The sequence below is a fragment of the Anomalospiza imberbis genome, chromosome 8 (assembly GCF_031753505.1).
Source record: "Anomalospiza imberbis isolate Cuckoo-Finch-1a 21T00152 chromosome 8, ASM3175350v1, whole genome shotgun sequence".
In the NCBI taxonomy this organism is placed as follows: Eukaryota; Metazoa; Chordata; class Aves; order Passeriformes; family Viduidae; genus Anomalospiza; species Anomalospiza imberbis.
In genome coordinates this window covers 24,457,258-24,482,909 of record NC_089688.1, presented here as the reverse complement: position 1 = coordinate 24,482,909, position 25,652 = coordinate 24,457,258, and the positions used below count along the sequence as shown (strand labels likewise).

Genomic DNA, 25,652 nt, shown 5'->3' with positions numbered 1-25,652 from the left:
GCCCTGGAACTAACAGAATACTAATTTGGGTCTGCAGCAATTAATTAAATTGATCTTAATTAATTTTTTCCTGCTGGATTCGTGAAACAATCTGCAATTCTGCCACCTATGCTGTAAAAATGTAACATATTCCTTTTGAATTTGTAAATGTTCCTATCTGTTATTTTTAGTCAAAGGTCAACCTGAGTTTAAGTGTTCCATAGGTTTGGTGGCTTAAAACACATGAATTTCAGGGGTTACTTACAGACAAGAAGATGCTGTGATTAGCATTGTCATCTGTGAGCTCTTCATTACCATCTCCTCTCCATGGACTAAATATTCAGAAAACCATTTAATCCTGAGTCAAGGCTGTGAACTCAGGATCAGAACCCAGGCCTGTGTGGTCAGTTCAGCAAAGGGAGCAAGAAACAGTTTGTGAGGGACAGTGACACAAACTGACACCATGTGCCATGCCTGGGTGTCCCTTCCTGGCCACCTAAAGGGCAACACCCAGGACTGTGCAGGGAATGTGTCCTTAGCCAATGTTTGTGTGAAGTAAAGACAGACTGGCTGAAATGTTAGCAGTGCAGCAGAGTCGTTCTGGCTTTGGGGTTTCTTTTGCAAGTAGTAATGAGGCCTCCAGGAAAATATACTTAGGTAGAAAGAAAATCCCTTAAAGTCTTAGAGAGAACATCCTTTCTCTCAGACTTCTTTGAGAAGCACAAACCATATTTTCACTTCCATATCAGGCCAGAGAGAATCAAAGACTTGGGATGTAATCTCTCTCTCTCTGTCTCTCTGTTGTAATGGCCAATTTTGACCCACATAGAGCTGCAAGGCCCTGTGTGACTCATCTGAGCCAGTCTACCTCCTAATGAAATCATCCATAGTCCAGATGGCAAATCCAGCTTCCCAGAGACGCATTAATTAAAATTCACTTATCTTTAATGGTATTTTGAATAATATTGAGTGATTTTTCAGAATGCTACTGTACTGGGCACACTTCAGATATGTCAAATGGTGTCAAGTGGTTGTTCACTGTGGAACCTTAAAGAAAGGTTTTTATGCAAAGACAGAAGATTGCAAGTGTTGGTGACTGCTCTGCATTACTCACGTTGCTAGCTTCAATGTGAAACCTGTTCACATAGTTCTTCATGGGCCTTTGAGATACCTTTTATGGAAAACCTATTTGAATTTCTTCAAAAGACTTGGTATGAGAACATAAGAAAATTTTGCATACACAATAGTGTATTTCTCTTCTGTTTTTATATTTCTATTAGTGTTTTTTAAAATATCACTCAGAATGCTTTATTTGAAATTAAAATTAAAAGTATTCATGTGGTTATTTCCTCTCTTAACAGAAATGTAAAAACTATTTGCACATTTCACATTCATGTCTCTCAAGAAAAAAATTTAAATTGAAATTTTTATTATTTTTTAATGAGGCAGCAGGAGTTCACCTGACAGTTTTCTAGTAGAAGCAGTAGGAAGGCTAAAAGAACTGCCAAATGCAAAGGCTGACCATTAAACAGTAGGAAAAGGTATTCCTGACTATTAAGCTTGCCTCTCCAATCAAAGCTTGCTGAAAAGGGCCAGCGCTTGATTTTCAAGCAGTGACTGCCAGGAATCATTTTCCTGGTCTGGCCATAGAGCACTGGATAGAATTGTCTTCTGCTGGCACATCCAGCCCTGAGCCTGGCCAGGCTTCCTGGGACTCCACATGGAGGATATGGTGAAGTTCCACAGGAATTGATCCTGATGTCTGTCCCTTTCTCAGCAGGATCAGATCAGCTGTGCCAGCAAGAGCCCAGAGAGCCTGCCTCTAGATCCTCTCCAAACCCTGCTGTCTTGGAGGACAGTGCAGTGCTGCTGCAAGGGGTCCTACAGGACACAGGGTGTTTTGACATCAGGATTAAATGAGTGATTAAAAGAGACATAATCAGCTTTTAACATTAGGATTCTGAATGTTTCGGCAGAGGCATGATTGATCCACCCAAGGATGCTCTGGTAGAGAGGATCTCCTGTCAAAGGTTTCCCTACACAGGACTCTGCCAGGGAAAGCTCCTGCAGCCCATCCTGCTCCCACAGGCCATCCAAATTTCAGATTTGACTCTCACAGGGGTTTTGTGACTGAAGGCAACTTTCCTTTCTTTTTCCAAACCACCTCTGTTCACTGAGGGTCATGGGTCTCCTCCAGATTACATTGACAACTCATTAAATAGGAAAAGACAGAAGTTTTGATTCCCAGCCCAATAAGTTTATTTTTATCCCATGTTCAGGTAAACATACAAAAATTCTGAATTATGATATTGGATATTGTCTGCTGCATTATTTGTAGGAAGTTTCACAATATATCGGCAAATGGAATTCAACTGGTTTATGTTTATTTATCCTACCTAAGAGCTGAAAATGTTGCAGTAATGAACAATAAATCAAAATGTCAAATTTACATTCAAGCTATTTGGAATTCTCAGTTTCCCAAACAATAAGGCAATAGCTTTTAAAAAAAGGCATGTCCTAAAACCATCACTGCAGTGCAGCCAAAACTCCTTGGTATTAAAGTCTTCCTTCTCCAGGACATACAATTATTACAGGCAATTAATTATGCTGTGATTAGTTGAGACATCTTAACTGTAAATCATCCTTGCTTAACTACGGTTTCAAAGAATTAATTGGGTGTCTTCCAGCTGAGGGAAATGAAATCTAGCTCTAGAAATAATATCAAAGCTAAGGCACCTGTGCAAGAGTCTGGGGGCAGTGTAGAGGTGCACACCTTGTATTTACATTGGATACCCACCAGCTAAACTCCTCACAACTCCTACAGTTCCTTGTGGCAGATGGCAGTGAGGGAAAAGTCCATCTGACTTTTATTCCTGGTGCTTACCCCCATAACACCACTGTAAAGCACTGTGGACTTCATGTTGAGGGACACTTACCAAGCAGGGTGTGTGTCCCATATGGAATGTGCATTTGGGGCTATCCTAAGATGTAAGGAAGGCTCAGGTTTCAACTACAGCTTTTCACCAGCCTAGCTCACAGCCTGTATCTCCATCCAAATACTGGATTTGAGTGAATTCAGGGGAATTCAGTGTCACAAGCAGAGATATGACCACAGTTTCAGGATCCATCCAGGGAAATAAGGAAGGTTCTTAAAGACAGGCACCCTGTTACACCCACCCGACATATCAGTAAATCAACACCATGTGACAAACTTTAAACAGCCTGACTTTAGAACTTACAATCCAGGTTTCAGCCCTCTGTGAGATGTTCACAGATATAATCTTTCACAGATTAATCATATCACAGATATGAGAAAAATAGAGGTTGCTGCAAATCTGATATCTAAAATGAAATACATTTAACAGTCTTTGTAACTTATCAAACATGGAAATGTATCCACACTGTAGTACAAACACAGCCAGCTTCTGACAATAATTCTATTGAAGTAACAATCTCTGCTCATGCTGCTGTCTTTCAGATCATGCTGAAATTACATTTAGCAAGATTAAAAATGAAATAAATGTCATTTACTATTTTATTTTTTTTTCACATCTCTTCCATGAGTTTAGGGAAGACACTGCTTCTCTCTTTAAAGGTCACTGAAGGTGTCTGGGATCTGTTTCTTATGAAATATAATTTTCTATACTCTGGCTAGATATTCCTTAAAGTCCTTAATATGTCCATAATATCTATTGCAGAGAAACCCCTTCAGACCTCTTAAGAAATCCAGATGGACTATGCTGCTGGGATCCAGCCCAGATTCCCTTCCCAGAGCAGGGTTTGCTTTCAAGCTGGTGAATTAAGACCGTGGAGCTTTGCTCCAGACCAAAACAGCTGCCCAGGAGAAAGGTGGACACAATCCAGCCCTGTCTATAAAGGAGTCACTCTGTGCATCTACCAGAAAGGACTGAGCTGTTGCCTCCAGCCTGAAGTCATGGCCAAACTGAGATCAGCAGAAGACAGTGCTCTGTCTCACTTCCTTGATGTCACACAGCAAAAGAATTTGACAGAAGTTTTAAAGGAAATTACCTTTGTAAATATTTTGTAGGGGCTGCACAGTTATGAACCGCAGGTATCCTAGGAAAGATTAATGCATCAACAGGCATGGAATTTCTTTATTATCACTTCACTGTCTCTGGTAGCAGTTCAAGGGATGAGATTCACAAAGCAGATATCTCCAAGCCACCCTAATCTTGCTGAGAGTCAGCGGAGAGAAAAAAACACTTCTAAGGTGAGATTCATCCAAAGCGTAAGAATTCTGCTTTATTTTTTCCTTCAGTAATTAGCATGGGAGCCTAAGGTGACTACCTCAGTTGCAATCATCCAGAACTGTATGGGATGAATTCCAAACACAATGAATAAGCTCCTCAAGAGTAATAATCTTATTTATACTACAAGGTATTCTGTGCTTCCTCAGGGTGCAGGAATCTTTTAGCTGATGTAAGCATACTGCCAACATGAATAGTCTTATTCTTGGCTGTGCAGTCTCTCCCACTCTTTTCTGCTGGGGAAGAAGGTTGATGTGGCCATGTCCTAAATTGCACAAACTGCTGTGGCTGAAAACAAATTAATTTCAAAGCTTCATATGCTGGTAAATCTACCATATCTTTAGTCACCTTGTTCAGTGATTCCTTTCACTGTTACTAGACAGGTCATGCTTTATGTGCTAAATTTGATCGCTAATTTCTAATCAGCCTTTGCTTCTAGATTGTGCAGTATGTATTGTCAGCCATTTCTCTGCATGTTTTCAAAAATCAGAGTCAACAATGTCATGGTTAGACCCTGTCTTTAAACAAACTGAAAGACAATAGTCAGTACCACTCCATCTGATGCTCTGTAATGGGTCTACACTAATTTCTGATTAAACAAAAAATGTCCTTAGATTTGGAGATCTAAAAAGATCTGTCCATAAAATATTTCATTTCACATCAAGTAGCTTCCACTTCATAAATTCCTTTCCAGCTGGTGCTGGAGGGAGACAGGTTCTGTGTGGGTTTTTGTCCAAAGCAAATCATCATAGTCTCAGTCTCTCTCAGTAATTGCAATTATTCACCATGTGTTGTGACTTGCAAATGAGGCTTGTGAAGACCATTCAGAAACAAGCCATGCACAAATACACACATTAAGAAGGCTATTGAAATGTGTCTTGGTCTAGAATATTTTGCCATCTCTTTCAGCACGAGTTTTGTAGCAGTATGACTCTTGATCAATGATCCTTGCCTGCCCCATGAAGACAGAAGGAGTGTTGTGCCATTCACAGTGGGGTTAGAGGGGCTGCAAAAGGCTTGGAATCATGCCATGGGATGTCTTTCCCAAAACAGAAAGCCAATATCTCCTGCTCTTCTGGCACTGCAGAGCCTTGGGGCCTGGACACCTGATGCTGATACCCAGGGCAAGCCCTGAATTATCACAGCTTGTTGGGTGTATCACAGCCTGGTGGAGGTTTGTTAGAGACATGAGAATTTCACTTAACTGAGAAGGTTGAAAGTTTCACTTGACTGGGAACTAAGTCAAGGTGGCAGTGGACTGCAGGGCTATGGGCGCTCCTTCCACAGCCTTGGGAAGGGATCCTGAGCCCTCCAGTGAATCTGGGAGATACATCTGAAAGTTGCCTGCTCTCTTTTCCAACCACTTTCCTCCTTAGCACATTTTCTGGAGGGTTACTCCCTGCCTATTTTGGGGAAGCACTTGGAGATACAGGAACACGGGGAGCTAAGAAGGGAAAAAGTACATTTCAAAACCAAAATGGTTAAAAGTGATCTTCAAATGTCAGGCTGCCTCAGGGAAACAAGAGCTCACCTCAGCTCCATTTAGAGGGATGTTAGAAGGAATTTTATTCTTTCAAATGTATGTGCATTTACAATGCATAAAAATGTAGTTAAATCTGCAGGCCTCTGTGTGACTGAAGAGCGAATACTAAACATAAATGGGTTGCTTCACATCTGGAAGGAAAGCAAATCAGCATTGCTTCTCCACAGGGTGAAACTGAAATGTGAGCCTTGCAATCTTATTACTAGGCCAGGGAGAAATGAAATAGAGAGTTGATATTCAGTATGAGGTAAAATATGCCATTAAATTATCAGATGAAATCGGGACAAAGGAGGAGAAATGCAGGTGCAGGAGGAGAAAGAAGAACAAATTTTGTCTTTTGGACAGATTGAGGGGGTTTTGTGTGTTGGCCTGACAAATGTTTTTAGGAGCTGCTCTGACTCAATGAATAAAACAGTAATTTGGGAGAAGGTTTCTATGATCTTCAGCAATTTTTACCTTTTTCCTCTGTTTTCTCTGACAGTTTTTTTGTGTGCTTTGTCACTTAAAACAATGAATTTAGAGGAAAAGTCTCTCGTGTGAACTGGTCTGGTAGAACCATAATCCAACACAGAATATCAAGATAGTAAAGAAAATGTGACTTCCTTACATTGTGGTTTCTCAGCCAGATAGGAAATGTCTGTGAATGGATGCAGTTATTACAACCACAGCTTGCATGCCTGTCCCAAAAGCCTACATGGGAACACTGTGTTACTCAGCAAATAGCATGAATACATTCACAGAATTGTTCACAGTGAGTTGGGACTGTGAGTAGGTCACAGATAGAGACACAAATTCAGCTTCAGTAAACTGATTATTAATTCTGCTTTCAATGAAAGGAATAATGTAATTGGTTGAATCTATTTAATATTTTTATTAGTATTATTATTATTATTTTCCTCCTTCAGTTTTTGAAGTTTTCACCTTATATAATACAGTTTCCAAATGCTGGCTACACTACAAACTTAATAACTTATTTAATAATTTTTCTTTGTAGTACACTCCTGACAATACATATGCAATACACCTGCCTAGAAATGTGAACACAGTTTATTTAATGAAGCAAATCTAACAACTTCCCTTTAAATCAGGAGACAGAAACATCGAAATAAATGCAGAATCTGCATTTGAAACTGCCCCTGTGTGTGCTTAACTTTCCTTTTGCTGATCCTTATTCAGTGTCCTTAGGTGCTAATCTCCAATTCCTCATCATTTCTTTCTGGTTTCAGATAGCTCCAGCAAATAACCAAAATAAATTTTCTGTCATTAAGCCTCGCAGCTGAAGAGAAAAGTGAAAGATTGAAATAAGCATTTTGACCACAGGTGATTGTCAGCAGTCACAGAAGCTCCACAAATAACAGGTAAATGTGGGGTCACTGTGCTTTGCCTGCAGGAGGTGGTTTACACATCTGAACATAGAGTAGGATTAGAAAGAACCTCAGTATGTGATGACAAGCAGCAGGAATATGAATCTTTATATCTGGAGGCTGACATTAACTTCCATATGCTCCTCAGAGGAAACTTATAAGTGAATAATCTGCTGAATAGTGTTGTACTAATTACAGTGAATTATTTGAAAGAAAGACAAAATGGAGTTTATCAAGGAATTCACTCAGGGCACATACTGCTGCCAACCTTGTTTTAATTTACCTAACACTGTTTCAGTCTGCATGAAACTCTTCTAGGATTCTAAAGTGCCATTGTCACATTAAAATTTTCCTGAAGAATAGGAGAATTCATCTGGGGAGAAGGCAAGCAGGATTTGGCTGCTGTAGAGTTGTGCTGGTTTTTTCTTTGAAACATCTCAGGTCTTACTTGAAGCTTCCGTCCTGGAAATATTGCACTTCTTAAAAATTTGTTTTGCTTGGGTTCTCTATCACACTGCAATAATCTTTCCTCTCAGTCAAGCAAACAACAGCACATCTGTGCTTTATCCTCAAGTGTTTGTTAACAGAAATTTAATGAGCCAGAAGACACAAGTCACAGTTCTGGTGTGGGCTCTGCCAAATCTCTCCTAACCCTAATATCTGCTAACCCAGTATTTGGCTGTACCAGTAGATTCAACAAGGCTAAGGAACATTCCCAGGCCTGGTGTTGACACAGGTGATCTATGACTCTCCAAAATTATTTTTGGTTTCTGAAGAGATGATCAAAGACTGTTGCAATAGTCAATTTTGGATACAGCCATCCTATTTCTGCAGGGTAAAGAGTTTAGTATTAATGTTATAAATGGGTTTGTGATGCTGTCTGGCTTCAGTTCCACATAAGAGGTATGTTAATTCAATATCATGGGTAATGCACCACTGTCCAAACTTTTGAGTTTTCATGCTATGAATAAGACTGCAGACCATCTGCTTTATTTCACTCATCTTGTTACCCAGCATGTTAAAGCTTTTTGCAACACAGTTCCTCCTCTTCTTCATGCATCTAATTTGCAAGTGTGAACCCCACTTTGTGATTAGGCTTTCATTTGTGGTAGTCCAGAAAACACCCAAAATGTGAGAGTTCTCCATCTGTTATGGTAGCAAAGTTTAAATTCAGCCTCAGTGCAATGTGAAATATTCAGCCATGCAGTATCCAAGCTGCTGACTGGATTCACTGAAATCAGTGCAGAGACTCTGGGCTCTTACTGATTGATGGGAGAGGATCTTTGTATTCTGTATTCAAATATATAATTTCATCTGTAGTTATGAGTGCATTATGATTTTTGTCAGTGAGCAGTTCTGGTGAAAAGTTACCCTTCCTATAAGCAGACTTTTGAATGTTTTTCAGTCACCTTTCCCTTTTTTGTAGTCAAACAATTTACATTTCTTCCTTTTCCTAGGAATGGGCTATTTCTTGGGCACTGGTCATAATTTCTGGGTCAGCTAGTAAACCATCTTTTTATTTCCTACTTAAATGCTGTGTATTAGAGAATTGTTGAGTTGGAAAATGTTAGCTTCATTTAGCTATTGTTGAGTTTTGCTGAAAAAGGGGATGGCTAGTTCATATACTGTGTCCATTTTCAGAGGTAAAATGTACTTAATTGGGCTATTTTTGCTGCAAGTTTGCAAAGTTTCTACAGCATGGACTCCAATTAAGCAACTGAATCTGATATGAAGCAATTGAGACTGACCCAGCTGGCTTGTAGCACCACAGCAAGTTGTTGTGGGTGGCAAGAGGGAGCAAAGTTCCCCATGAAGTGCATTTCACACCACATAAAACAGAAGATGCTGGGGTCTCTCCAGAAGTTCCTTAAGAAAGCAGGTTAGAGAATATAGCTCAGAAATTCAAGCAAAACCGTGTGAACACCTTCCATTGCTAATAGCAGTGCTTGGCAGGGGTAAGGTGTCAGGAAAAAGTAAACTCTGATGCCTCACAGGATCAGCCCCAGGGCTGTTGCTTCTCCTCACCTTACTCCAGCTGTTTACAGTGTGAACAGCTTCACCTGTGCTGCTTACCACACCTGCTTCAGAGTCAATGGTGAGAAATAAATACACAACGTGTTTATCTTCTTCCAAATGCCTATCTTGCCTTGAGATAAACTCCATACAGCTCCTCTCTGCTTGTGCTGAGAGGGCCCAAGGTGATTAGTTCAGATTCATGAACCCAGTTTGTAGATATTTATTTTCAAACAGGTGAAGTCTATGCTATTGCTCTCAGGTGGATGATCCAGAATTAGTAACTGACCTTAGCTCCCCTGTTTCTCACTCCTTCTCTGGGCCTTCACATGGTAGTAAAAAGAAATCTCCAGTTTTCTTGAGTCACACAGAAAAATGAAAAAGGAAAAAAGGTTGTTTATGTATGAGGCAAGATGAAGGAGAGAAGTTACTATTCACTTCCCCTCCTAAAATTCCTGTAATGTAACAACAGGCAGTCCTGTAGATTGCAGTTGTGATAGGTTCTGTTTGGAGCTCAGTTATACTGATGAATTCAGTAAACCCAGAAATAATTGGTTTTGCATAGTTGCTGCTGGCTTCTAGTGTGTGCTTTGCCATTCCTAAGGTGCCTTGGGATGTTTCTATGGGTGTAAACTGTTGGCAAGGAGAATTTATTTCTAGTATTGAGAACAGGTGGGCTGTGAGGTCTGGCTCTCCCACCACCATGGTAAAGAGTTATCTCTGCCATAGCACATACACTCCAAGTGAGTCTCTGAAGTCAGGAAGAGCTCCTTTACCCTGACAAATTGGTTATCCTACCAAACTGTGGCACCTGAAAAGAGGTGACATCAATAGATATGGGGAGATGCACACTGTACAGGTCAGTTTCCCTACACCAACAAAATGGACTCTCTTAACTTCGGAACATGGACATCACCTTGCGTCTCTAGATCTCACACAAACCTCTTGAGGTCTGAAAAATCCATTTGCCACAGGACCACCCTCATCTCACTAATGTTCCCTTTTATCCTTGACAAGAGCCTACTGAAACTTTGTTTACTTGCTCTCAGACAATCCTTTTTTGAGAGCAAAAGTGTTCATTTCTGTATTCCCACCATTGGCTCTTGAGCAGGACTTGGAAGCTCAGTGATGCAGGGGTGGAGCTGTGGTTATTAATGCAGGATAGAACTACTTTAGCAAGGCTACAGCTTTTGGCTATTAAGCAACCCTTACAGTAGCCAAAATTCCTTGCAAAAGGGGTTCACATTTTCCTTCAATTAACTATATGCTTCAATTATTTGAGCTTGCCAGCAGTTACAGATTTATTGCTGGGAGATCTGAGCACATCACCTTCTGCACAGAGGAGAGCTTTAACTTTCTTCTGCCCCTGCAGCTTTCTTTTCCCCTGGGTAGGGAGAATTCCAGCTCCAATCTGCTTTCAACACAAATTGCAAGGCCTGCAGGTTTGATTGCAGCTGCAATTTCCTGAAGCTATCTTCAACAGTATAACATCTTGTCCCATGCTTAGAGCTGCTAAAGGAATATCTATAATTTTTTTGATACAGCAGCTTCTGCAGCATCCTTAGAATTGCCAGGTGAGATCCCATCACCAGTATATCTTACCAAGCACATTTTTGGAGTCTTTTTTTCCTTAGTAAAACCAGCAATACTGGAACTGTAGAAAGATATAAATCTCAGGTAATATGTGGTTTCATTGTACATTTCTGAATTCCTGTTATATCTCCTGATATCAGCTTTACTTAGCACATCCAGCTGTCTCTCTGAATATCATTCTTAGCACTGCAGTATTTACTTCAATACCTCTAAAAACCACTTGTGGACTTTGTGAAATATTTCAGCAGGAGAAAATCTCTCTTGCAAAATCCAATACCTAAGATGGAAAGCATTTCTAGGCTGTTTCTCCTTGAATATGCTGCAGCATCAGGATCCTGATGAGTGATTATTGGAGATTTCTAGAAGAGCTAGTGGAGTACATCTCTTTTAGCAGCATTGTGCAGTGGGTTCTGAGCAGAGAGCTTTGACCTGCAGTCCTGTAAAACCCAGACTCCCCAAGGATGCCCCACATTTCCCTCTGCACTGTGTCACCCAGCCCACAGCCCAGTACAGCTGTGGAGGGAGAGCAAAAGGGAAAGCTTGGATTTTGCAGAGGAATGTGCAAATAGCCAAAGACATACACAGGGACAAGAAAGTATTTATTCCACAAAAAGTCTTCTGATTTCTCAAAATATAAAGATCCCCTTCTGAAAGGAAGCAAAGTACAAATGAACATGAGAAATGCCAAGAGAAAGGTACAAAGAGAGTACTGTCATTAACATCTGAGGTGAATTGTCTGCCATCCCATATGTCCTCCAGACACACTTTCAGTTTTGATTAGTTCCTAGAAGGCAGATTGCTTTGCTCCTTTATTTTTCCCTGGAGAAGTAGGACTTCTATCATGAAATGGAATTAAAACAGTAATTTTAAAGATTTTTTTTCTTGTGTGGAAAAAGATTTGACAGTTTTCTATGTAAATTGGAAAGGTAGAAAAGCCCAGTTCATAGATCCCACTCTTAAAGTCACCTTCCTGGAGAAGACTTTAACAAAGGATGTCCTTTATTCCACCCCCTTCTCCAGTACAGTTTTATTAAATATTGCAGCACAAAACCTGAAAGCCCACTGATGGGGGCTGAAGGAATTTAAAAGTCATTAAATCATTACAGTAATGGGTGCAGTGAGTGTGTTCTTGGAAGAACAAATACACTACAAGATGCAGAAAAACAGAAAGATGATTGGATGAAGCCAATTTAAAGTGAGAAATGCACCTTCATGGCAGGAGAAATAGAAGATGCTGGAAATAACAAGCAGTTGGGGAATACAGGCTCCAGGAAATAAAGAGATTTTTCTCTCTAGACACTTGACTGTGCTCTTACAAAATTGTGTAAGTGTGCTGGTGTCAACACAGAGACCAGATTAATTGTTAGCAGAATTGGGAACTACTGTGTAAATAAGGATAGCTGCACTGGAGTCATGAACTTCAGCAAGAATCTGTTGTTCAAGAACTGATTTAGTTTCAGAAGTCATTACTTTGCTATTGGTAGAGTTCCCTGTAGAAGGATTAGATGAAGTCATTCAAATTCCTGGTGGGCATCTATCTACATCTGAAATCCTGCCACCTTTCTCGTTTGTCAATACACCAGCTAATCCATTAAAGATAACAGGGAAATCAGACTGCAGGAATCAAATTTCTCTTTGATATAGCTCTAAGCTAAAAACTGCCTCTACCAATGCATGAACTGTAGTTTTCACAAAAGGCTGGCTAACCTGGATAAAAAGAGGTTTCAGCTTCAGACTTATTCCTCTAGCGGTATTCACTAACAGGACATTTCTTTTAAATTTTAATCCATCTTCCTCACATCTAGCCAGGCTTTCTTTCTATCTAAATCTGATAATGATGCTAATTTCCTAATCCATAATGCAGCCATACAATATTTATGCTGTGTGTCAGTAGAGAAGAATGATCACAGTTGTCTGGAGAACTAGACAGAGCATGTCAACACTAGGCAAAAGCTTAAGGTGTGACAGTTCTCACTGAAGTTTTTCACCTTCAGAAACACCCCCAACCTGTTCCCTCAGCCCTCCCACAACTGCCAGTGGTGCCTTACTCTCTGTTCTTGAAGGTGAAGGTGAGAAAAGCAGAATTAATCTTGTTGGTGACACCAAAATAAGTAGCTCTGCTCTGTGGTCTTGCTGCTTGTCTGCACAAGCTTTGATGCTCACCAGACCTTTGGTGAATTGGCTCTGCTACAGAGACAACCTGAAAATCACAACCAGTAAAAAGTAAAGTGCTTTTGGCCTGCTTTGAGAGTTGAACCAGTTCAGCAGGCATCACACACAGGATACTGGCACAGGGAAAGGGAAAGAAACAGGAGGAGGAGGAAGGAGGAAGACCACCCTCTTCCACAGCAGGAAACCCTCACTTTAAAGCAGCTCATCTTGTGTTTAGCATAGTAGTTCCTATGACCTGAAAGGGAGCCCCAAGTATTTCTAATGACACAGAGGGAGATGGGCTCTGTGTCAGAGAGCAATAGAGTGTGATGTGAAGTCACAATGAGATCTATCTCTTGTCCAGTCCTTATAAATGCCCTCTTCATTTTCCCTCAATGAATTTTGCTTCTGAGAAGAACAGATCCTTCAGGACCATGTGCACAACTCAGAAAATAATCTAGATACCAGCCTAACTAAATATTCATCCCCCTCCCTCCAAAGCTTACCTCAGATAATCAACCAGTTAACTGGTGCTAACTGGTATTAACTAATTAGCATTGGCTTGGAAGAACTCATCTGATTACAGCCTTCATTTCAGTCAGAAGAAAACAGTTTCTACTTCCTTAATAATATATGGGTTAATGTATTCATAACCAAAATCAATAATTTTTTTTTCTCCTACTGTTAGTCTTGAGGGGAGTAATGGTTATTTTTCTAATCTATTAAGAACTGTATAGTAATTATATTTTTAATAACCCCTTTCTCTGGAGCCTTGTTAGGTTATAAATTAACCATTAATTGATTTTAAAATGCAAGGGTTTGGAGATTTAATTTTAAAGAAATTTGAATTCAAATGTTTCAGAGCCTGCCTCAAGCAGAGAGGAACCTCTACACTGATTTTTAAAATAATCTTATTGTCCATTTTACTGTTTTTCAGAATGTGTGCAAGTTTTCTAATAGACTGTGAGTCACTGGAATATTCAGCAAAAGCTTGTACCTGTTTTCACCTCTCATTGTTAGAAGAAATACCCCAATTTTTCTATCTGCCCATTAGCTAGGAAATACTCTTGTACACAGACACAGTGGGAATGTCCCAGATCTCTCTTACAAGGAGAGAGGGAGAGGGGCAAAGCTGTGCACGAGTACAGGCACACATGAGGACACACACCTCTGCTTCTCCTACGAGCCTGGCAGCCAGACCTGCACAGTGACAGCTCCAGCACAGTGCTAACCCAGTTAGCAGGGATTGCAGGGGTCATTTAAATAGTGCTAAGAGAAATACACCAGCTTCCTTTTGCTACGTAAGTCAGCAGATACCAAACACCTTGCTAGGCAAGTGATTACCAGTAAGCAACATGTAATTCCACTCTTTAAAATCCCTGCAGTGTACATTATGTAACAAGGACGGATTTCTAATTCTTTTTCTTTTTTGCTTTTCGTTTTTATTCTGTTTTCCTACTTTCCCTTTTCCTCCCATTTGCCAAATGCTGAGGCAATTTTGTTGGACACAAAAACTTTATGTCCTTTCCTTTGTAGTAATTTCGTAAGTTCTAATATGTTTTCCCAGACACAGACACATCTGGTTAAAAAAAAAAAAAAACCACACGAAAAAAAAGCAACAAAAAAACCCAAAACAAAACAAAAAAAATCCAAAAAAAAACCTGAAAAAAGTAGTCTTCTGTTGTCTAGCAGGAGAAAGAGAACAGATGTACCTTGCTGTTGAAGGAAACTTCTGGCCAAATCTATAAATATTTGGCATTTTTGAATCTTAGCTCATTTTACTGGCTGATGACCTGACTGGTGAAAATACATGGGGAGGCATCTATGCCTGATTTAACTAATGCTTTTGGAACCTATATTTCCTATACAGCCAAAAAACATAGACCTCATTCCAGGGAGTTTTGAAACTCACAGAGCACTCTTAATACTGAAAGTGGTCTATAGCCCAACTACTGAAATTCAACAAAAAAAATTTAAAAAGTATATTCACCTCATGCAGGTTATTTTTAAAATGAGTGGGCTTAAAGCTTTATATTCCCATTGCTTCCTGAGCCTAAGGATTTTGTGATTTAAGGAGACTTTTCATCCTCCTAAGCCAAGAGGCACATAAGTTTCTGCTGAGGAAAAAAAAAGAATTAAGTGACTCTTGCTTCAGTTGCTAGGCATGGCATGATGTAGAGGGAAGCAGTGCATAACTGATGGGAGAAGGTGAAATGTTCCCTTGTAGCATACGAGGAGCAACAGCTAAGCAGTGTTCTATGAGCAGGAATTAAAGCAGCCTCTTGCTTAGTCAATTGCTTATCCAAATGAGGAGAGCAAGGTGCAAGGAGAATTTATTACTTCTTGGCTTGGTTGATCAGTCTCATAAGCACTCAAACCTAACAGCCATTGAATAATCAGCAACTTCCATTGCTGGGTACATGAGTAAAACCCTGCCTGTGTCACATAAAGGATGAGAATAACCAGGTTAAGCCATAGCTGAAATAATCATTTGATGCACAGTCCAATGTATTGATAAGCAAGGATGGCAACACTTCAGTTTCACAGATGAGGTAAGCTGAAACAGTGCCAAGGACTGGTTTATTTACCTTGAGAAGGTACATTCAATGCTCTCCAGCACCTCTAAGCTCTGGGGTTAAGGGATAATATCAGAATGCTCCTGAAACACAGCAGTAACATGCTGCTGGCATCACTGTTCCTGTTCACAGAATAATAGAACATTTCAATAAAGAGCCAATGCACCAGTCCAGCCCAGTGTCAAAGTCAGACCTGTGCAGTCTGGCTAGTGATAAGCAGCAGAAAAAATGAAGGCAAAACCATGCTGTATGTGTGAGACAGCCCCTTCCGTGCTTTATTCTGCAAGAGAGGTTGGCATGGTCCTGGGAGACAAGTTGAGGGAAGTTATAGCATAAAAAGTTAGCCAGTTTGCAAATTAAAATGCATGTCCCCTTCCCACTCACCTCCTTGCCTATCCTCACCTCCCAGCTGGAAACAAATAGAACTGACTGAAACCATTTTAACTTATTTAAGAAATATTGTAATGCATGCTCTGAGGAAAAGAAAAATCTGTGCCCATGCATATATCTCTGTTTGCTCCAGTTATCCTGAATATGCATCACTGCCTGCTACTTGTGGCAGTGTTCCAGCTCCTCTCCTCTCCTCTCCTCTCCTCTCCTCTCCTCTCCTCTCCTCTCCTCTCCTCTCCTCTCCTCTCCTCTCCTCTCCTCTCCTCTCCTCTCCTCTCCTCTCCTCTCCTCTCCTCTCCTGCCTGCTTTTATGTTTCAACAGGGATAAGCAGAGGACACTTCAAACTGACCCTCTCTTGATTTCCTTTTTTAGCTCACTTTCTATCAAAAATGTGAATTCCAGTCAGGTTTGGAGAGCTGCAGGCAAGGGAAGGCACTGTTTTCTGTGTGTGAGCAGGCGGAGCTATCCCATGGGAGATGGTGTCTCCCTGTTGCAGTCACGGCTCCCAATGAGCTGAGGGATGGGCAAAAACAAAGGAACAGCTCAAGAGAGTCCAGGAATCAGACTTGGGAACAAGGCACTTGACTAATTGCATCACAAGCCATTGTTGAATTTTATTCCCTATTTGGGAACAAGGCCCTAGATAGGAAGTGAGCTCTTGGACCTTGAAAAGTCCAAAAAGATGCACCAGCCAGATGTAACCAGCCAGCCTGATGTCTAAAGTTATCTGAAGCAAAGCCTCTGCAAGTCTTGCATGTTTAAGAAGAGGAAATAGAGGTACTGTAATGCCAGAAACGTATCTGCTCGCCTTGGAGACAAGACAACTTTATTAAAGGAATACGACTCTACTTGTGTCCATACACATTGACAGGTTTAGGCTCCCATGGCTGGTCCATCAGAAGTTTGTGGCTGATGTTAAATGACCATCAGCACCATCTCTGACATAGCACAGTTCTGGCTTTTCCTAGGATGCACCACTGCATTGTCAAGGAAAGAGGCAAGGCACCCTGCAATTACCTTGGAAAACCAGGATCCTCCTGACTAAGGCAGCATGGAAGCACTCCAATCTTCATGCCATGCTGGAAAACCAGCAGCTATTAGGTTGAAACCCCATTCTATCCTCTCAGGGGCTGTGTCTCAACACACTAACACACACGACACACAGTTTTTAAGTGAATCAGGTCCTTGGGGGATGCAGCCCGGACGTGCTGCCCTGACAGCCCTGCAGCAGCCCTGGCTCCCTCCTGCCCCCATCTGTGGGCTCTCTGGAGTCTCTCTGCTGAGCTGTCCCCAAGCAGGTCTAGTGGCAGCTCCAGTGGGGGCCCAAATCCCATTTCCTGGGGACGCCTGGCCCGTGTGGCAGAGTTAACACATTCCCCAGCTGGGCAATGCTGTGTTCAGGGCCACGCACAAACACTTTACTGCTGGCCATTAAATTTTATTGCTCTCTCTAATATGCTTTGAGATAACTAAACTGATGCCTGAACGAGGCATTTAAACTGTTTTAACAGTATCTACTTCACATAATCTGTTTTACAGCACTGTCTTATGGTTTTACCCATTTAAAATGTGTTCATTGTTGTTTTTTAATCAAGGGATTTGCACTATGACCTTTAAGCAACAGCAGCCCCTGCAAGAAAACAGCTGGCAATGCAGTGTTCAATAGAATCTTATGGAGATTAAATTCATTTCATTCCCTCTTAAAGCAGAAGATTGGGAGGCTGGTGGATCCACTGGGATTTTGGTGGATTGAATCCTTTTTTATTTTGAAAGGAGAGCAGAGACTATATGAGCTAAAAAATAATAGACATATTTTTGCTCTGTGGATTTATCCCCACCCTGAATTACTTGGCTGGCCTGAATAAGAAAAGACACATCAGTACCTTTTTCAGGCTAAGGTCTAGGGCCAACAAGAAGTTTCCAGCCCTGGAAATACTGAGATATATCTAGATAACTGTGTGCAAACTACTTGAAAGATAAACCAAACATTTTTGCTCTTCCTGGCTTAGCAAGGAGATAGACTCAATTTTTGGTTTAGGTGCCTAAAATGAGACTTTGTCTTTAGTCAGAAAACATGTGCTTGATATTTCTGTTTGTTTGCAAGAGCAGACAGAAACTCTCACCACTGAGTGATGTAGGTCACTCCAGTGTGTGGGTCAGCCCCCAGCTACCCCAGAGCCAGGCTGAGCAGGGCAGATCTGTTCTGATGGACAGCTTGGTGGGACACTTTGTATGAGTGGGAGACACAGCAATAGCCTCACCAAAAGCTGTTGCATTTCATGACAAACACAACCCCATAATTACCATTATCTTCATCCCCCTGCAGGTGAGAGCACAGAGCTGCCTTCCATTGCTCAGCTGGCTCAGCTGCCCACTGAGCCCAGCACACAAACGTGTGTCAGAGGCATCTGCTCTCCAGAGAGTGGGGAAAAAAACAGAGTGACATGTTGGATACCTAAAAACTTATCTCTGCACACACCTTCCAGTTAATTAAGCTACCTTAATTTATCACTGGGCTGTCTCTGAAACAAATTAGGCCTTTCTCTCCAGCCTGATGCAGGGCACCCTCATCAGTGAAGGCATAGCAACAGGCTACATTAAAAAATTCCTTGTATCTCCAGAGCTTCAGGACTGTTTCTGCAGCTTATGCGAACACCTGAAGCTTCCTTGCCTGCTCCACCTGACAGAAACACGGCATGGCCAGCATGAAAGCATTTGCTCCTGTCTCTTGAAGAAAGCCCTTTTTTGCCATGATGAGAAGCACCCTGATGTTTTGCTTTACAGGAGAGCTCAGAGCTGCCTGGGGAGATTTCTGTTGAGTCTTCAAGGCAAACTAAACCTGACCCTCCAGTGGCAGCCTCCTGCCAAAACTGTGACCTCACCTTCAAAGCACAGGGCAGATCTGGGCTGCCAGCTGCTGTGGGGAAACTCTCCTGGGCTTTTCTTTGGTGCATATTTTGCAGGTGGTTTCTCACCCTTTGGAAAATTTCTATAGAACCCATGAAACCTCAGGAAAAAAAAAATAACGGCCATATGTACATTCCTTTCCTTCCCCGAATTAGTCCACCAAAGACACAGAAATTAATAAACTTTAATGGAAAACCACATCAGTGAAAATCTGCTGGAACTCACCCACAGAAGAAAGGATTCCTGCTTGCCAAGATGACAAACACTCTTGGGATGATAACGATGCTTGCAAATCGGAGAAAGTGGTGCTGCACTGTGGGGGTTGCAATGGTGAGTGGCCTTTCCATTTTGGGGGTCAGTGTGCTATATAAAAACCTACAAGAAAGCCTTTAATTTAGGTTAATGGAATGGCAAATATTAAATGGATTAGGGCAAATTATTTTTTTAAAAGAAGAATTAGCCTCATTAATCTCCCAGGGCAGATTCTTCGAAGGTGTAAATCAGTGTTATACACCAAAGCTCAAGGGAGGCTGTACAGTTGTTCACTAGATGGAATCTGTGCTATTGTACTTTTTCATACACATATCTATGAACCATGTACTTAGATTAAATTTGTTCTGTCTTCCCCCCTCTGACCATTTTGAGGATTAAAAATGAAATTATATGGTTCCTTACTTACCCACTTCCTTTCCAGCCCATTAACTTCATCCTTCTTCTTTTCAGGTCCTACAGAGGGATGGAAAACTTCCTTTATGCATAGGGCATTTGGGGAATGATACCATGATATCTGGGGAAGGGATGCTGGGAGAGTATTATTTGCAATCACAACTTTCAGGGCTATGCTTTAATATAAAATGAGGAGGAAAATATCTTTCAGCAGAGCTGTTTGAGAGTTCACATTTGAAATATTTGGTGGATGGTTAGTTTCCACAGCATGAAAAATTATGCAACGGGAAAATGTTCCTACTGCTTAAAATCAAAATCATATTTTTTTCATCACAGAAATACTTTGTTCCATCTCAGAAAGCAAAAAGCACTGCCCTTATGCTCAGAGGAGGCACATTTTAAATTTTAAATTTTGGGGAAGGGAAAGTCTTCACTGCAATAAAAGAGAGTAAATGTTTAAAATGATCTTTAAATCACTGCCCCTTCACACCACACCACCAGGCAGGCTTGTTAGCTCAATGCTACAGAGTTTCAAAGCCTGCTATTTTGCATCCAAGACACAGCAATATGGTAACTATTGTCTTGCTCCGGGCTGAATAATTTTTTATTGAAAGAATATGATGTCTTTAGGGTCTTTTTGCAGAAGGTATTTCCACATCCCAAAAATTACCATCACACACAGACATTGATTCTCCTTATGGGTAGCCTCAACAGAGGGCAAAGAATGAATGGGCCAAGATGATGGAAAAAGCCAGAAAATTGAAGATAGTGGGAACTCTTGGTTGTAATGAAGGTCCTTCCAGGTCAATTCCAGTGATAAAAGATTGAGGTTGATTTAGCCTATTGTCCTTTAAATTATTTGTGATTTGTTCCACAAAGCCAAGTTCGTTGGGCATATTGACAACTCTATAGACTGCTGGAGAGAAGAATAAAGTCTTCTTATAAGCCATTCTACTGGTTTCATGTTCCTAATGATTATTTGAACCCCTTTCTGTCCCTCTTCTTTGGCCACTATTGCAGCATAAGATTTCTTGCACATATGTCAGATCAGCTTTGTATTGTAATGTAAAGAGCAGAAAAGGCAACGCTTTTACAGTTTTATTTAATTGGCCACCATTTGCATTTAAAAGTCAAATTATTTCCAGCATTAAAGGTGATCTGCCATATCAATTCCTGATTGGTGCTGTGGGTGCAACAAAGAAATCAAGCTGTTATTTCTCAGTTACAAAACTAAACAGTGAAAAGCAGTGGTGAAACTTTTTTTGTTCTATGTTCTTTTCTCATCATTAGCTTTCACCTCCTGGTTCAGCTTGTCTGATCTTTCTAGTCTTTGTGTCCACCCTTCCCTCCTCCACACACCTATACAGGAGTGGAATTTTACAGTTCATCAATACTAAAAGCAACCTGAAAGTCTAATTTTATGTTTAAGACTATGTGTTAACTAAATTTTAAGTTTAAGACTGTCTGTTAACTAAATTATAAGGGTTGTCTTTTAGCATAAATCTTTTTTGCGTAACTCCCAATCAGTTCTGAAAATGTCTTCTACCCAGAGCTTGCCATGAGATAAATTGTAAATGTGTGCCAGCAATCAGACTGCGAATCAGTCTTCAATACTAATTATCATTCTGCAGAGAGTAAAACATTACACACTGCCTGGCTGCCTTAGAATATGCAAAGTCCCCGCTGCTAGGAATGATGTTAATTTATACTAAACCACCTGAGCACACGGCTTATCTTGTCTTCCATTTTTATTCTTAAAAAAAAATATAATCTGCAAAAAAAAAAATTGAATCAGCTTTAAAACCTGGTGTGCTCCTCCTGAAAACACACAATACTTTCTTACTGAATTGGCATAAAATGACAGCCACAGAGCAGATCTGGGCAATCCTATCCATAAGGTTTGATATGGCTTGGATTGTTCTTCCTAACAGAGTAATAGAATGTTGCTAGGCAAGGGTTTTATGAAAAAATTGAAACATTTTCCAAGCTTTAATTACTGATTTTCATCTAAGTTCCTTCCTTATATATTTTTATTGCATATGTAAATCTGAAACCACAAAAACCTGTTTTTTTTTTTTTGTTGTTGTTTTTTTTCTTTTTAAGTATAATGTTCAAAATTTTGGAAATAAAAAAAATATTTTTGCCTGCATTGTTACTAAATAAATAGCCTAATTTTCTCTGTGTTTATTTAATCCTGTGAAAGAACTAGTCCACTGCCTTTAAAACATGCAAAGAATTTTCATTTTGAAGATTTTCCTGTTTTCCAGAAAGGTTCTTCTGCTTGGTAGGCAAAGGAAACCAGGTTCAGGGATCTCCTGATATTAAATACTAAGGTAGGTACAATATTCAGGGAAAAGTGAAAATTCATTTGTCTCATTCTTTTTGTTCCCTGGACACCTACTGATGGCTACAGTTGGAGGAAAAACTCTGACAGCTCTTGATTTGAACAGGTATACCTATTCCTACACTTTCATCATACAATTAATAGAGCTCACAGGTCTTGGCAGAAATGCAGAAGTGATGTTATTTGAGAGTGATTTCAAGCCACCCTCCTCCCGAGAGCCTCCCAGCTGTGTTGGCAGTGTCCTGTGCACTGCCTGCCCTCTCAGAGTGGCTGGCACTGTCAAGGGTTATGATGTGTCTTGAGGCTTCTGGGTTAAAAGTGCCTTTTGTCCAACCCTCTCTAATAACCTTGTTAGAAAAGGCTTGAGGTCCTTCTGGATCCAAATGCAGCTAAGGAAAACTTCCCCTCATCAGTAAATTGATGATCCTCCTGGTTAAAAATTCTTCTAATGCTTCTAATTCCTTACGCTAGTCATCTCTGCCCACAGCCCTTTTTAGCTTAATTTTTGGACTTCTTGCTGTTCTTTAAAAGATTTACTGTATTCTGTGGCCCAGAGAAGAATTTGGGATAACTCATGTGCCACAAGGAACCTGTGAGGAGTGAGCTTGCATCTCTGTGCTACAGTGAATGGACAGTCTAAAACTGTATTTCTTTAATGCAGAGCAACAGATAATTCAGTTCTAATTCAAAGAATTACCACTGGGAAAATAGGTTTTAACTTTTTAAATAACCTTTATATTTTGTTACCTTTTAGGTTGAAATCTGAATCACAGAGGTAAAAAGCCAGAGAATCTTAGTATCTTTGAAATTAATCTAGTAGAAATTTTTTTCCCCTGGTCCCACTTGACCTCTCATGTTATTATCTATTATATTATTCCCAGCTTTCCTTGCCTCAAGCCTCCAGACCCACAGAAAAGAATAGGGAATGGCAAGACTGCAGCTATTTATAATAATAATCCATTCCCAGGTTCCAGTGCAGCAGTTTTAATCATAAGCTATTGTCAGGCATCAAGATCAAAAAGATTTGAGATTTGATTTGTTTGGATTATAAAGAAGCTCTGAATGCCAAAGTGTTGTTGCTTAAACTGCAAAGCACAGCCCCTGTGTGAAGTAAAATGAACTGGTATTGCCCTCTCTGATCCGATTTGTAGCCATCACAGCGCTTTAAAATTATTTGATTTGACATCAATTAGGCAGTTTTCACAAGGGGAAAGTCTCTTTTTGCATTTAATCCAGTATCAATGTCATTTTCCTCCTAAAATGTGACAAGGAGCAGACCGCTTCAGCATGCTTTGCAATAGACACAAAGAGTAGGATAAGGAGGAGAAGAAAGGCTTCACAAAAAGGAAAAAAAATGGGAGTGGGAGGACTGAGAAAACATTTCAACCCCACATTCCCATTTCTGAAGACATGTATAAACAGAGAAACAGACACAGAGAGGGGGGAGAGACACAGGAGAGCCACTGCTCAGCAGGTGCATTTTGTCAGTTCTCTGGCAAGTATTGCAGTCGCTGTAGGGATGCAGAGCACTCCAGACCTGTGTATCCTTGGAGGACAGCAAATCTGGTAACAAGAGAAAAGCATTTGTAGAACCTGAATCCCAGCTTTGTCTCATCTTCTAATATTCTGCCTAGGACTTTGCACAGTGCTCAAGGGTATACAGAGCTAATGTAGCAAGCTGCTTTTAAGTGTGTTACATGTACAATATCCTGAACCAACACACCAAATATGCTCCCAAGAGAGAAGAGACTAGATAACTGAAAATTTCTAAAAAGTAAAGCTGTTCTAAGAAGCAGGAGTCGAAGATGACCTGTTTTGCTGGGTGTCATGACAACTGTTGTATTCCCACTTTTTAGCTGGATGCAGCAACAAGATGGACACTGCGTGTAGCAATGGAGGGAGAGTAAAAAAGTGTTTCTCTGTACATGGAGGGGCTGAGGAATTTTGATGGATCAATCAGAAAGCCCAAAACCACAAAAACACAAAACAAAAGCCAAAAAAAAATTTGGGCTTGCAAAATTAGCAGCTGAGACAACTACTAGTCCATATTAGGAGATGCAAACAGGAGGACCTGAAAGGAGTGGCAAAAAAAATGGGCAAAACAAAAGAGTAAATGAATACTTTGTGAAAGCTGGTATATTGAGATAATGGTTATACAGGATTTCAGAGTGGCTTTTTATTCCTCCCAAAAATTTTCCCAGAGATATAGGGAAAAGCTGCTTCTGGGACATCTATCTTCATGATTTTTATCTTTGTGCCCACACAGCTGAAGTATTTCTGGACTGTACACAGTGGGTACAGTGGGTAACAGTGCTCCACAATTTAGATCCCTCCTCAGGGTCCTGAATGATCTAGTTATTGATTGCTTCCTAGCCATTTTGCCAATAGCTTGTAAAGCAAAAATGAGTTCTAGGTAAACCCTTTTTTGCAATCTCCTGAGAAAATAGACCAGCTTGCCACTGTATGACAGCTTTTATTAGAAATGTCACACATAAGCTTAAACTAGGACACCACAGTGGGTCAAGAGGGCTCTGTTGCTGATTTTGGGGGAAAGAAAAGTGAGTATATCAGTTAGAGGCAGAGGCATTTTCTCAAGCCAGGGTGGTGTCAACCTTCATATGAATTGTTACTGCTGAATCTTTTAAGTGTATCCTATTAAACCCACCTTGCTATTTGTGGCAGTTCAAAAAATCCCAGATTACCTAAATATTTCTTGCCTTTTGGGAATGAGCATTTTGATGCTGCCAACCACCAGGCAAGATTCAGAGCTCATCTATAAACTCATAGTCAAGCAGTATAACAATTGTCTGTCAGGAGAAGGCAATGGCCAAATTCTGAGTGGTGCAAAAGTTTTTGGGCAATGATTTCACTCTACATTTTTGGCCACAGCTCTGTCCCTAAGTGACACATAGAGTTATAAGAGTAGTCTCCATTTTGTCAACCACAAATAAGCTGCAATACAAAAGGAGATTCCCATAACTGTGATTCAACAGAAGGACAGAAATATTTGTTCACTTGTCCAGTGGGTACAAGCAGCTTCCCAGCCATGCTGATCAGGGCTGTAGCAACAAGGCTGCTTCTTGGTGATAAAATCATGGTGACATAGAAAGTCTGCTTGAAAATAAGCCTAGGTCTTTTGTGGGGGTTGGCCCACCCCATATACAGGCCAACCTTCTCCTCAGTCAATCAACATGTAAATATTGTGTGCAAGGCAATTTGTCAGGAGGCCACATGTCAAATGATAGGCACGTAAAAAATGGCCAAGGCAAGGTCTATTTCCACAATCACTTCCTAGGCATGACAGGTGGGCCTTGAGATGGCAACTGAAGGCTGTAGTGAGGAGGGAGAAGTTTTCTTTTTATTATTTTCCATTTGCTTATAACTCTCTCTCACACAGGAACTCCTCAGACTTGTCCAACTTTCCTTGCTTGTTGCAGCAGGGAATGAAAGGTGTTGCCAAAATGTGCCCCTGTGCTCTGTCCCTGACTCTTGCTGATATCTGAAAACTGCTTTTACCAGAGCTACCACTTCTGTGCCATGAACCTGGGTCAAGGATGTTTTCCAGTCCAGCAGTTTAGTTCTGAAAGGTCTCAGTACTGAGGACTTGCTAGAATAATCCATTTTTCTAGGTTTTGCTTGGGAACCTGCAACAGATACATTTTAGTTTCTGAAACTCAATTGAAGTGGGGCACGTTTGTTTTGGAGAAGAGGCAATAGAGTTGTTGATTTGGGCTTGTAATCATTCACAATTAGCACATTATTCCTTCTTCTTACCCACACCCTCCACCTATTTAGTTATCAGATCTAATTACAAATCCAAATTACCAACCCTAATTTTTACTAGCAGTTATTCAGAC

The 25,652-nt window shown here is 40.6% G+C and overlaps 1 long non-coding RNA gene across 1 annotated transcript; it reads left to right on the top strand.

Moving 5' to 3' along the window:
• The first annotated feature begins 7,019 nt into the window (after positions 1-7,019).
• Positions 7,020-20,161, top strand: LOC137478577 (uncharacterized). Its single transcript, XR_011001667.1, has 3 exons — positions 7,020-7,148; positions 18,663-18,841; positions 18,941-20,161. It is a non-coding gene; the product is annotated as an uncharacterized lncRNA (long non-coding RNA).
• Positions 20,162-25,652: the final 5,491 nt, after the last annotated feature.